The following is a 12506-nucleotide window of genomic DNA, read 5'->3' on the forward strand; positions in this document are numbered from 1 at the left end:
CCAGTCCTGCAACAGGCTCCCTGCAAGGAGCCTGCCTCTCCCTCTGCCTCTCCCTCTGCCTCTCTCATGAATAAATAAACAAAATCTTAAAAAAAAAAAGAGGTAGGGATGGAATAACCCCACAAAGATGACAATATAAGTTGTTTCGACTTGGCTCCCCCTTACAAGTGGAACAACTGGTAACTATCTATAGACTAGACACCACGGTCTAGAGAATCCTAGAACATGGGCTTGAGGCTGAAGCACCCCCCAGCAGAGACAAGACAGACTGGATTGAAAAGGTAAGAGAAGCTGCTATGCTCCGACCTCACCGCCCCTCCCGCAGGCCAGTGAGAGTCCCCAACCCCACCGAGGCTACAGTTCCTCCAGAAGGAGAAGAGAGCCTGGAGTGGACACCCAGCTCCCCCCAGCATTGGGGGTCCTTGCAGAACTTGGTGGGAGTGCCACTCTGCTCTTGTCTTAGGGAGATCACAAGGGAATTGGTGGAGCTGGACCATTGGGAATGGGATTGTAATGCAGAAGATGGGGAGGGGCTTGCAGCACCCAGGGTGATGATTTGGGCAAACCGAGCTCCTACAGAAGGGCCCAAGGAGTACTCCCCACCAGCAGTTTCCCTCACCTGCAGAGCCAAGACAGGGGTACAGTCTGACCAGGACACTGAACAGAGCACAGGTCTGCCTGATTTGGAACCTCGAAGAGCCTGGTTGGCCCTGGAAGCTGCTCTGCCCCTACACCTGGGCAGGGGAGCTGCCTCACGGTTCTGCCCACTACTGAATACAGCCTGCGACCCTGCTAGGCAGGAAGCCCAACCAGAGCTCCTGGGAATCTCTGTAGTCTGCCCTGCAGCCCCCATGACAGCCGCTCTGGAGCGGAGAGCTGGCCAGTGGCTGTCTCTGTCTGCAGAGCAAAACCAGCGGCCCCATCTGGCCAGGGAACTCAGTGCACGATCTTCCTGATTTGGATTCTTTTTTTTTTTTTTTTTTTTAAGATTTTATTTATGTACTAGAGACACACAGAGAGATGCAGAGACATAGGTAGAGGGAGAAGCAGGTGCCCTGCAGGGAGACCGATACAGGACTCAATCCCAAGGCTCCGGGGTCACAACCTGAGTCAAAGGCAGATGTTCAACCACTGAGCCACTCAGGTGTCCTGGCTTGGATTCTTAAGCAACAAGCCATACATTCTGCTGCGAGGCCAGGACAGAGCAGCTCATTCACAGCCCCACCTGCTGCTGAGGAGAGAGCCCAGTACCACCTGGCTAGGAAGCCTGACCAGAGGACCCACACAACCATGGAACCCATCCTACAGCCTCGCGTGGGCAGTAGCCCTACCGGTCTGTTCCCCAGGAACACCCCCCTCCATTGGAATTTGTTTGATGTTTTCCTCATGGCTATGCTAGGATTATAGGGTTTTGGGGGGAAGACCACAGAGGTTAAGTGCTATTCCCATCACATTGTGTCAAGGGTAGGTGTTACCAATACGACTTAACCACGGTTGATATTAACATTGATCACCTGGCTGAGATCGTGTTCATCAGGTTTCTCCTCTGCAAAGGTACTCCCTCTCCCCTTTTCCATACTGTCTCTTCTGGAAGGAAGTCATTATGTGCAGCCCACACTTAAGTGGGGAGTGATGCTCGCCCTTCAGCGAGGGTGAAGTGTTTCATAAGTGATTTGGAGTTCTTCTCCATGGAAAACTCATTTCTTCTTCTGGTTGGGATTTCTCACAGTTTATCCAGTGTCTAATCATTGTTAGACATTTGCTATCCCACCATGACCTGAAATGGATCTTCCCACATCTAACATTTGTTGGACACTTACTATGTACCCTGCACTATGCTGGACATCTTTTGTGTATCCTGTGTCACTTAATCCCTGCCATAACCTTATGCAATGAATACTATTAGACCCACTTCACAGATAAATAAACTGAGACTCAGAGACTTTCTCTACTTGGGAACCCTGTTGTATTCCTATGTATGCTTTGCACACCATACTGTAAAAATTGGAGCGAACTTCCATACGTTCTTTGCCTACCCAAGTTCTGGGCTGCTAGGTGAGCCCTGGTCTGAATCCTCCACTTCACACATCGCCTAGCCTCTCTCTGAGGTTACCTATCCTCTCTTCCCTGCTGGTAGTAACTGGACACTCATGTCAGCTTGCCCCACAGCCCACCCCAGAATCCAGTCCCATGGTTTCCCCATGGTTGCCTGAGCTCTGGAGCACAGCTGGCAAGACCTTGACAATTATAGCTCAGCCCCAGAGCATGAGCGGTCACAATCCAACACTGCTGCTCACATGGAAAGTTCTCTCCCTGCCGGAGGACAAAAACAACACCTCACGCCCATGAAGACCTGAGAGATCTAGAAGCCTGTTTCACACTCTGAACAAAATCCCCCACCCAGATGCTAAAAGGCGAGAGAACACGGAGGGAGTTGAACATATAAAAGCCACTACGGTTGGAAAAGAAACCAAAGATAACTTCTAGGCGGTTAACCCACCTGCCCCCATGACAGCCCCTGGAGGAGGTATCACTCAATGGCAGGCTCCGTCAGCTTGGGAGAGTTCAACCACTCAGTGTCCTCCTTACCTTCCACCCTTAGGTCTCAAACTGGACACCACGATGGAGTCAAAAGAGGACTTGGGGGCAGAATGTCTCTCTTTTTTTTTAAAAAAAAAAAAGATTTTATTTATTTGAGAAAGAGAGAACACGCTAAGGGAGCAGAGGGAGAAGCAGACTCCCCGCAGAGCAGGGAGCCCCACACGGGGCTCGATCCCAGGACCCTGGGATCATGATCTGAGCCAAAGGCAGATGCTTAACCGACAGAGCCACTGAGGCGCCCTGGGACTCAGGGGCAGAATCTAATCCAATTTTTCCAGAAGCCCTAGAAGGATGGCAAGACAGGCATTTATAGCCTCACTTTACCGTAGGAATTGAGATTTAGGGATGTAAAGTGATTTGCCAAACACAGTACAGTGAATTGGCAAGTTGACCCTGCCTCGGGCTCTTCCCACAGTTGGTTTGATTGAAGAGACCAGGCCCACTGCCATTACCAAAACTCCAGTAGAGGCAGCTGGTAATTGTGGCTGGTAAAGATGTGGGTGAAAATTGTTGGTTAAAACAGTATGCAAAGTTGGGGATCATTCAGGAAGATTAGAATGCCTAGTGTTCATCAGGGAAGGTTCTCTATCAACAGTGTTGGTTATTCTGCAGGAGGGAAGGGGAGGCAGATGAGAGGCCAAATGGGTCCACACTCCTAGGACACGCATCTCCTCTAACTTCCATCGCCTGGAGCTCTGTGCCTGGTGTAGGGTCCCGTGTAAGAAGCCCTTGGTGGCATGTGCCTTGAGAACCCACCTGAATCAAGCACTACAGACAGCACAACTGGAGCTGGAGTCCCAAGAGAAGAAACCAGAAGCTTCAGTGTTCTGTTTCCAGGCAGACAGGTGTTTGAGGTTGCCAGCACTTGGCCTACTGCCTAGCACAAAGTGGAACCACATTAAGTATTTCTTGACTTGAGTGAGGTGCTCCTGAAAGGGACAGAGGCACAGAGAGGTGTCATTCTCCCATGATCACACAGCCTATAAGTGGGAGAAGTGAGATTCAGCCCAGGTCAACACAATATTCAGCACTTACGCCCTACAAAGCTTGCCTCTCTACCCTATAGTCTCTTGCCTCCAGGACCAGAATAGTGTCATTTTCTCATCCTGTAATCCGTAACTTCTGGCACAATGTCTGCCACACAGTGGGCTTGACCAAAGCTTAGAGGTCTGCCGCAATACGGAGCTGGGGGGGCGGTGGGTTCCTTGCTAAAGCATATGCTACACTGGGCAGGAAATGGAAGGATGGGGCCTGAGAGGGGAGCAGTGATGAAGGGCCCCTGGATCCTGAGCGTTGGCCACAGGCTAGGATTGGGGTCAAGGGTGGAAAGATGACACATGATATTGGCCCCCACGCAGCTCCCAAAATCCAGACCCCTCTCCTCTGGGCTCCACACCAAGCCTGGCACATCCCACCAGTGCTGGTCACACCCAGTTCTGCCATCTGTCCCCTCTCCCAGAACACTGTTCCCTCCTCTCTTTACCCCCAACTTGTCGCTCAGATTCCAACTCAAGCAGCACATCTTCATGGAAGTTTTCTTAGATCTTTCTTACCAGGTCAGGTCCCAGTTACAGACTCTCCTAGCACTTACCACAGTGGCAATTTTGCACCTTATTCGGGTGGTTACTGTACCAACATCCGTCTCCCCTTCTAATCCGGAAACTCTAGGAGGGCTCTGCTCGGCTCATAGTATATTCCCTGCATCCTGCAGTGGTATTGAGTAAATACTCAATAATCCTATGTCGAGTAAGGAAATGACTGGACGAGTATAGGAACTGATCACCCTCTGGGGTAGGACAAACAATGGCTCCCCAGAAGATATCCAGTTCCTAACCCCTGGAACCTGTGAATGCTACCTTCAGTGGGAACAGGGTCTTTGCAGATGTGATTGAATAAAGGATCTTGAGATGAGGAGAGTATCCTGGGTTACCAGGGAGAGTCCTAAATGCCACCACATTCAGGTTCATAGGAAATTTTTGTTGTAAAATATAGGCAGAGAGAGATGTGGCCACAAGCCAAGGAATCCAGCCGCCACCGAGAGCTGGAAGAGACAAGGAAGGATTCTCTTCTAGAGCCTCAAGAGGGAGTAAAGCCCTGCTGGCACCTTGATTTCAACCTCTGGAAACTAACTTCTGGCCTCCGGAACTGTGAGAGAATAAATTTCTGGTGTCATAAGCAGAAATTTGATACGGCAGCCCCCAGAAAGTGGTATATGTCCCCAAGCTCTACCTGCCTCCTCATTCTGACCCCCAACCCTCCTCCTTCACCAGTTTTCTCCATGGCCAGCCCCTTGAGGTTTGGGAGAGGGAGAGGTAATAGGAAAGAGGGGAATCAAGAAGATGGAGAGGAGAGGGCAGGACAAAAGGCTGGAGTGTGAGCTGGCAGGGGGAGTGTATTTTACTCAGATGCCAGAGTCAGGGCCACAGCTGCAGAAAGAGGAGCCCCATGTTCATGCTTCCCCTCCCCCACCCCAATAACTATTCTTGAGAGGAAGTGGGAGAGATTGAAATTTCTCAAGTCCTTTCTCTGCCTATTGGCCACTGGCCATGATCCCCAAAGAAGAGCCAGGTGAGCCTTACTCATCGGCCTCCAACCCCCCCCACACACACTGGTCTTACCATTCCCAAATGTGCCAGGTACACTCTGACCCCAGGACCTTTGCACTTGCTGTCCCTCTGCCCACAGTGCTCTTTATCCGCACATCCATATGACTCATCTCCCACCTCCTTCGGGTCTTTGTTCAAATGTCACCTACTGGGTGAGGCCTTCCTTGACCACCCTACTTAAAGTGAAACACATCACCCCATTCCCTCTACCCCTCCCTTACTTGTTTCCTGTAGCACTTACCACCATCTGACAGACTACATATGTATCTAACTTATTAATTATTCACATGTCTCCTCCCAGCAGCATGGACACTCTATGTGGCAGGAGTTTGGGTTACCTTGCCTAAAATGAAGCCTGGTACATGGTAGGCAGTCAATAACTATTTGCTGAATGAAGAAACATTCTCAGAGGGCTTTCCTCTGCATGAAATGGAGAGGCGTCAGGTAGGAACAGCTGGGAGCCAGATGAGAAAGCCTTTGCTTTGGAAGCCTTCAGCCCAGCCCCCTCCTCCATAGGTCTCAGGGCCAAACACAAACCCCATCGAGGACTTTCTTACTATTCCTACTCATTTTCACACCCAGGGGACCAAGAGGCACCACAGAGTCACCACGGATCCTACCCTGGCTGCTCCTGGTTCTGAGTCTCCCACAGGGGCCACAGCAGCACCCGGACTCCAACCAGCAGGCCCTACCCTAACTCTTTGCTTGGCAGCCCTCCAACTAGTTTATGTAGCTGGAATTGTCACCCTGCTTCTTTTTTTGTCTGTGGCTGGCAGGGGGAGGTGGGGAGGGGAGGAGAAACATGGTGTAGTAGAGTGAGACAGACCCAGGCCACATTGTTTGCTGATAACCTTGGGAAAATCATATAACCTCTCTGAGACTCGGTTTCCTACTCCATCAAATGGGAAAGACCACCCCATCTAGGATCAGATGAAGTAATAGCAGCGTATTACCCAACACAATAATGAATGCCAGATTTCCTTTCCTTCCCCCTTTCCAGCTAAACATCTTTCAAGCCAAACACAGTGTCTTTTCCCATCTTTGTACTCTAGTGCATAGCACAGTGGCTGACACATGGCAAGTACTCGATGAATGTTAGCAGATCTGAGCTACTGACCCAAGGTAGAAAAGGGCTGTGAGGAAGATGTGGCAATTATGGACTCTGTTTTATTCAAGTGGGACGTCAGCAGAGCTGAGTTACTGACTTAGGCAGTGACCAGAGTTGGCACAGGAAGGAGAAGGGGAAAGAATGAAGTCCTAAGCTCAAGGACATGGTATAATAGAAAGAGGCTATTGGATTGAGAGCCAGAAGATGTATCTCATTTTTTTTAAGATTTTGTTTACTTATTCATGAGAGACACAGAGATAGAGGCAGAGACACAGGCAGAGGGAGAAGCAGGATCCATGCAGGGAGCCCAACATGGGATGGACCACGGGATCACACCCTCAGCCAAAGGCAGATGCTCAACCGCTGAGCCACCCAGGTGTCCCCAGAAGAAGTATCTCATTATGTGGTTAGACAGGGAGCATCTCCCAGGACTAGTGGGTAGGCAAGCGTCCAGTACTCATATGGAAACCCTTCTGTTCATTTATAAATGTAGACACAAGTAGTGACCACTGATAAGACCTTCATGAACCTCAGAGCATTTGTTTGTTCCAGTTTCCTAAAATTAGGCTTAAAATTTCTACAAATTTGCAGTGTTAAACATGAGTCACCTATTTGGAACTTCATACTGTGTATCAAAGTGTCTATTAAAATGGTATGTATTCCTGAACATCTTTTATTTAATCAAAATATTTTTATGTGTTAAAAATTGATTTACCGGACACCGGGTAGCTCAGTTGGTGAAGCGTCTGTCTTCGGCTCAGGTCATGATCCTGAGATCCTGGGATGGAGCTCCGCATGGCATCGGGCTCCCTGTTCAGCTGGGGGGTCTACTTCTCCCTCTGGCCCTCCCCCACCCCACTCTTGCTCATTCCTTTTTCTCTCTTTCTCTCTCTCACAAAAAATGAATAAATAAAATCTTTAAAAATAAAAAAGAATGGATTTACCAAACCAAAGTTATACGAAGTATAAAAAAATAATGGCACCATACGCAAGACCTCTTAAAAAAAAACTGCAGAAGAAATGCCAATTTTGCCCCTCCTGGGTCCTGAGAATTCTCCAGGTAGGTTCCTTTGGCATCCTGAGAGGGGGTCGGAGAGGAAAGGGTCTGCTAGTGAAGGCAGGGAGGACATTGGCTGCTGACCACCAGAGAAACCAGCAGGATCTCCTTGCATCAGTCCCCCACTGTCGGCTAATGAAAAATAGTATGGAAGAAGGTGTAAAGAGCATGAGCTAATTTGTTCTTATGTCCTCAAAGGTCAGATGGCCACAGAATGAATCTGAGGGTGAGGTGTGAATCTGCCACTCTCAAAATGAGCTCTTCTTCTCTGACTTTCATTTTCTTATAAATTATAAGAACGTCAGCTCCAGCCTAGGAATGTAGCTTCCCTCTTCTGTGACCCCTTTCCACACACTCCACTGGGCATACCTGCACACTCAGCACTTAACATCCCCAGCTGACCTCCAGTTACTGTTTCTTGTACTTGCTGTTAATTCTGTGAAAGAGGAGAGGCCTTATTTCCAACATGACCTGGGACAGAAGCAGGGGGACAGATGAACTGACCTCCACACAAGAAGTCCAGGATTCCATGGGGGCGTCAGAATCTCGAGCTGTGGGGACAGATGGCAACAGGTTTGGGGTTGGGAGCTGGTCAAGGTATGCTTGGCTAGGCAGTGAACAAAAAGAAGACCCCATCCAAAAAATAAATAACAAGGGTACCAATACCCTGCATGTGTTTCACACCTTGAAGTTGACAAACCACTTTCTATCCGAGCTGATCCTCCTGATAGTATATCAGAGTTATTTATTACAGGTTTAAATTCCCTGAAAGTCCATGTGCCCAATAAGGATAGTGACTAATTTTTGTACCCCACAGTCCCTAGTTAAGAGTACCTAAAAAAAACGACTGCCTACATCATTCCTGTCGGCAACTTGATGAAAAAGCATCGTCCTCATTTCACAGGTAGGCAATCTGAGCCCTGAGACCCAGTCACAGGTGACAACTGACAGCTGGTACTTTGAACCCCTACCGCAGGTCTTCCTAGCCAGCACTTGCTGCCAGTAGAGCTACAGTGGAACATAAACCTTTAAATACTTGAAACTACAAACTGAGGTTTGCTGGGTGGCTGGCAGGGGGCTGGGTTACGGAGGACATTTGTTGTGAGGAGCACAGGGGTGTAAGGAAATGATGAATCCCTAAATTCCATCCCTGAAACCAATACTACATACACCATATGGTAACCAACCGGGACTTAAATAAAAATTTGGCAAATAAAAGTAAAATAAATACCTAAAACTACCTGTAATGCAAGGGATGACAAGCAGTTTCTTTTTCTTTCTTTCTTTCTTTCTTTCTTTCTTTCTTTCTTTCTTTCTTTCTTTCTTTTTTTTTTTTTTGACAAGCAGTTTCTATGACACAAAGTAGTAATTAAGATTTGTCATTAGATGGGAGCCTCCCTCTTCCTGGGTGAACCTCGCTAGTCACATCAAGTTCATGTCCCTCAACTTGGGCAAAGCCCTGGATGTCCATGCTAGGTCCAAAGCGGGTGTCTAACATGAAGCATTCGAGGTTTTGTTTGGCAACGTCCACTGAATGGAACCATAGACCCAAGAAGGTAGGGAAATGGTTCTCCCCAAGTCTGACTTTAGGCTGTGCCATCCAATACCTGGAAAATCATCCTCCTGTGTCCTGGGGTTGCTCACAGAAGACCAGGAGCCCAGACATGGGCTGGAGGAGCAGAGAGACCTGGTCTTGCACCCCCCCAACGACACCCCCCCACCCCTGCCATGGAGGAATGACCATGGCAGGCTCTGGATTGGGCCTGACATGCCACCCCCTGGGCCAGGCAGCTGCTGTCCCAGCTGTATTGTTATTTAAGACCAACCCAAATGTGAGAGAACATGCCAGCAACCAGCCCTCTGTGGGTCATGGGAGCTCTGACTATATATTTTGGGGGGAGGGAGCTAGGAATTTCCCCTGAATATACTGAAGTTTGATGCTCCTGCTGTGACTCCTCTTACAGCGAAACAAAACTAAACTAAAAAAGTGGATCCTGAGCAGGGGAAGGAAGGCGCCCTCCTCTCTGGGGGTAACCAAGGTGTTCAGAGAGGCCTGGAGACTTCCAAAGGTGGCAGTTAGTTGATCTCTCCCTACTGCAATGATGCTAGAAGCTCAAGGAAGTTTTCAGTAGGGGCTGAACCCATGGGGGCTCTAAGTGGCTACTGCTCAAAGTAACTGCCAACTAGTTCTCTGGTATTTTTGTTATTCGTAAGCACTCAAAATGCATTTAAATTTAAATTTAAAAATGCTATGGTCACCGTGTCCACACCTGAAGGCCACCACCATGAGACAGTGACAGCTGAGCTGGGAGGCCACTGGATGGCTCTGGGCACAGGAGGCTTCCCTGGAGAACTCCATGAGTTCTCTGGGAATGAGAACCCAAGAGCAGACAGACTTCCTGCAATCGTGGGATGGGGGCTCAGACTGCTATTAATTTTAGAACTAAGTGGAAATGACATCCCTATAAATGTGGACCACACAGGTGCCTCCCGAAATGACATGGGATATTTTCAGCAATGTTCTGTTCTCAACCTGCTGTACCCCAAGTTGACAGAGCAATGACAATGGATTAGGTCTTCACCATTCCTGACCAGGGGATCTCCTTAAAAATCGCTTTCCTGGGAGAGGTCCCAGTCGCCGGGGTGGAGTGGAGCTCCCCACCAGCTGGAGGGTGGAGAGACGTCAAGTGCACAGACACAGGAAAAGGGCTGGCTCCCTCTGACCAGCATGAAGCCTTTCTGCTGACTTTTTCTATTAACCACATACCTCCTGTCATCTGGCAAGCCTTTGACAGTTGTCAGAGCACTTTGTATCTGGCTTACAATAGCCCAGGAAAGTTCCAAGGAATCCAATCCTGTCAGTGGCTAATAGAGGTAAAAGCACTGGTCCAAGGGCACACAGCTGGCAGTGGCCATCCTGGGGCTAGAACTAGGTCTCCCACCTCTGAGGTCCACAGGCTTCTCCCAGTAGCCTTGTGAACCTCGGGTGCTGAACCCAGAACACTCACCCGGGCAGATTATGGGTGTGACAAAGCTCTTTGCTCCAACTCGGCCGATTCAAGGGAATTAGCAGGGAAGTTCCTCACCTGGGAGCTTAATATTTCTTCCTCTTTCCTCTAGGCTGATGGGCAAGACACCCTCCCATCGTCTTCATGGTTCTATAAGCTTAGCTGCTGTGAAATGTCAGTCAAAGAGAGTTGAACTTCAATCTAGAAACTGGGGTTTGGATTCTGCAATTAACTAGCAAATCCCTCCTCAGCTAGTCACCTCCATGCCCCAGAGTTTCCCCTTCTATTTGAAATGCACATCTGCCATGTCCCTCTCTTGTCCCAAAACCTCCAGGGATGCCTGTCACCCATCCAGCTAAAATTCAAACTCCCTATTCCAATCTGAGTCACTATCTAATCCTATGAGAGAGGGCCATTCAGAGAAGAGGCTTCTGTCCCTTCTGAGCTCTTCTATGTTCAGCCATGAAGGAGTCAGGCAGACAATGAAGGGAGGTGGACATTAGTTATGTTCCATAGACAACAGCCAGAAGCTCCTTCTGGAGCCAGGGCTGCCCTTTGGTGGCTCCCTCAGCTTACATCTACAGTTCTCCTTGGCCCATTGACTTGACTACAAAGTGTCCCCAGGCAGTTTCCTCCCCCCACCCCCCGCCCCCCTCGGGTCGGTTCCATCTAGGGCTCTCTCCCTGTTATGTATAGCTCTGACACAGTGATCACAAGGCCTGGAACTTCCCCAATCACCAGTTCAGGCACAGAAACTGCGAGTATGCCTGTTACCACAACTGAGCATGGACTTCCTACACTCCCAGATGTCCACTGTACCCCCCAGCAATGCCTATTTAGAAACATCATCCGGAAGACCATGATGAAGTAAAGTGAAAATGAGACCATGGAACCATCCAGAGCTCAAAATTTGCCCTAAAAATTTCCCAGTGTAGCTATGTGGACAAAGATGTCTGCCCAGAGCCACCCACAGTTTCCCTGGGGTTCACAACATTCCCCCCACCCAGAACACTCAGCCCAGAGCTGTTGCTGCTGCCCCCCCCACTCTGAATTCACTATACTTTTTCTTTTCCAAGAGATCTTCTAAGATGAGAAAGGGCATTATTTATACAGTAGTGAAAGCACGAGTTTCTCTGAAGTCAGAGACCCAGGTTGTAATCTTAGCTCTGCCACTCACTGGCTGAGTGATGCAGACAAGTGACTTAGCTCTGACCTCACTACTCCATCTGTAAGACACTGGTAATGAAGCCAATCTCATGGGGTGGTCATAAGGATTAAATGAGACAATGCACCTCAGTCAGGATACTAACACTAAGCTGGTATAACAAAACTTCCCAAATCTCAGTAACTAGATACAACAAGAATTCACTCCTTACTCAAGTCACAGATTGGGTGTCTTTCCTGAATAGCTCCCCTCTAAGAGGTGACTCTGGGACCCAGGCTCCTTGCATTCCCCTTGCAGTCCTCCACTGGACCCCCTCCACCTAGCTCACAAAATAACAAGGACACATTTCCGGGCCAGGCCAGGAAGTAGCACCCACCAACTCAACTTCACATTGGTTAAACCCAGTCACATATTCCACCTACCTGCAAGGAAAGCAGGATACACAGTTGTTGTGAATACCGGAAATTACAGACGCTTAGAGTGGACTTTTTAGAACACCTAAAATACATAACTGAATGCAAACATATCAATTTCTTTTTTACAAAAGGTATGGTAATCATATGCTGGACATAATTCCTGTTTTGAGTGCTTTCTATGAAGCAGCAGGATACATTAGGACAGCCTACAATCAAATCTGGGCTCTGTCTGAAAAAAACATTAACCTATGTCAGCCATCGTGATTTTCTCATCTTAAAACAGGAAAGTTAATTTGTACAATTTATAAGGTTCTTCAAAAGCGCCATGTTCCCCCATCTCTAAGTTTATACTTCTGTCTGGAACACTCTCCCTATCTGCTCTTCACCCAGCTACCTCCTACTCATCCCTCATGAATCAGCTTAGATGTTACCTCCTCCAGGAAGCCTTCTCTATCCTCTACCCCATTGGGGTTGAGTGCCTGTTTCCTGTCCCCCCATTACCTTGTACCTCCCTTCCCAGCACATTTCTCACAGCATATTAAAGT

This window comes from Nyctereutes procyonoides, unplaced genomic scaffold, assembly GCF_905146905.1.
Source record: "Nyctereutes procyonoides isolate TBG_1078 unplaced genomic scaffold, NYPRO_anot_genome, whole genome shotgun sequence".
NCBI lineage: Eukaryota > Metazoa > Chordata > Mammalia > Carnivora > Canidae > Nyctereutes > Nyctereutes procyonoides.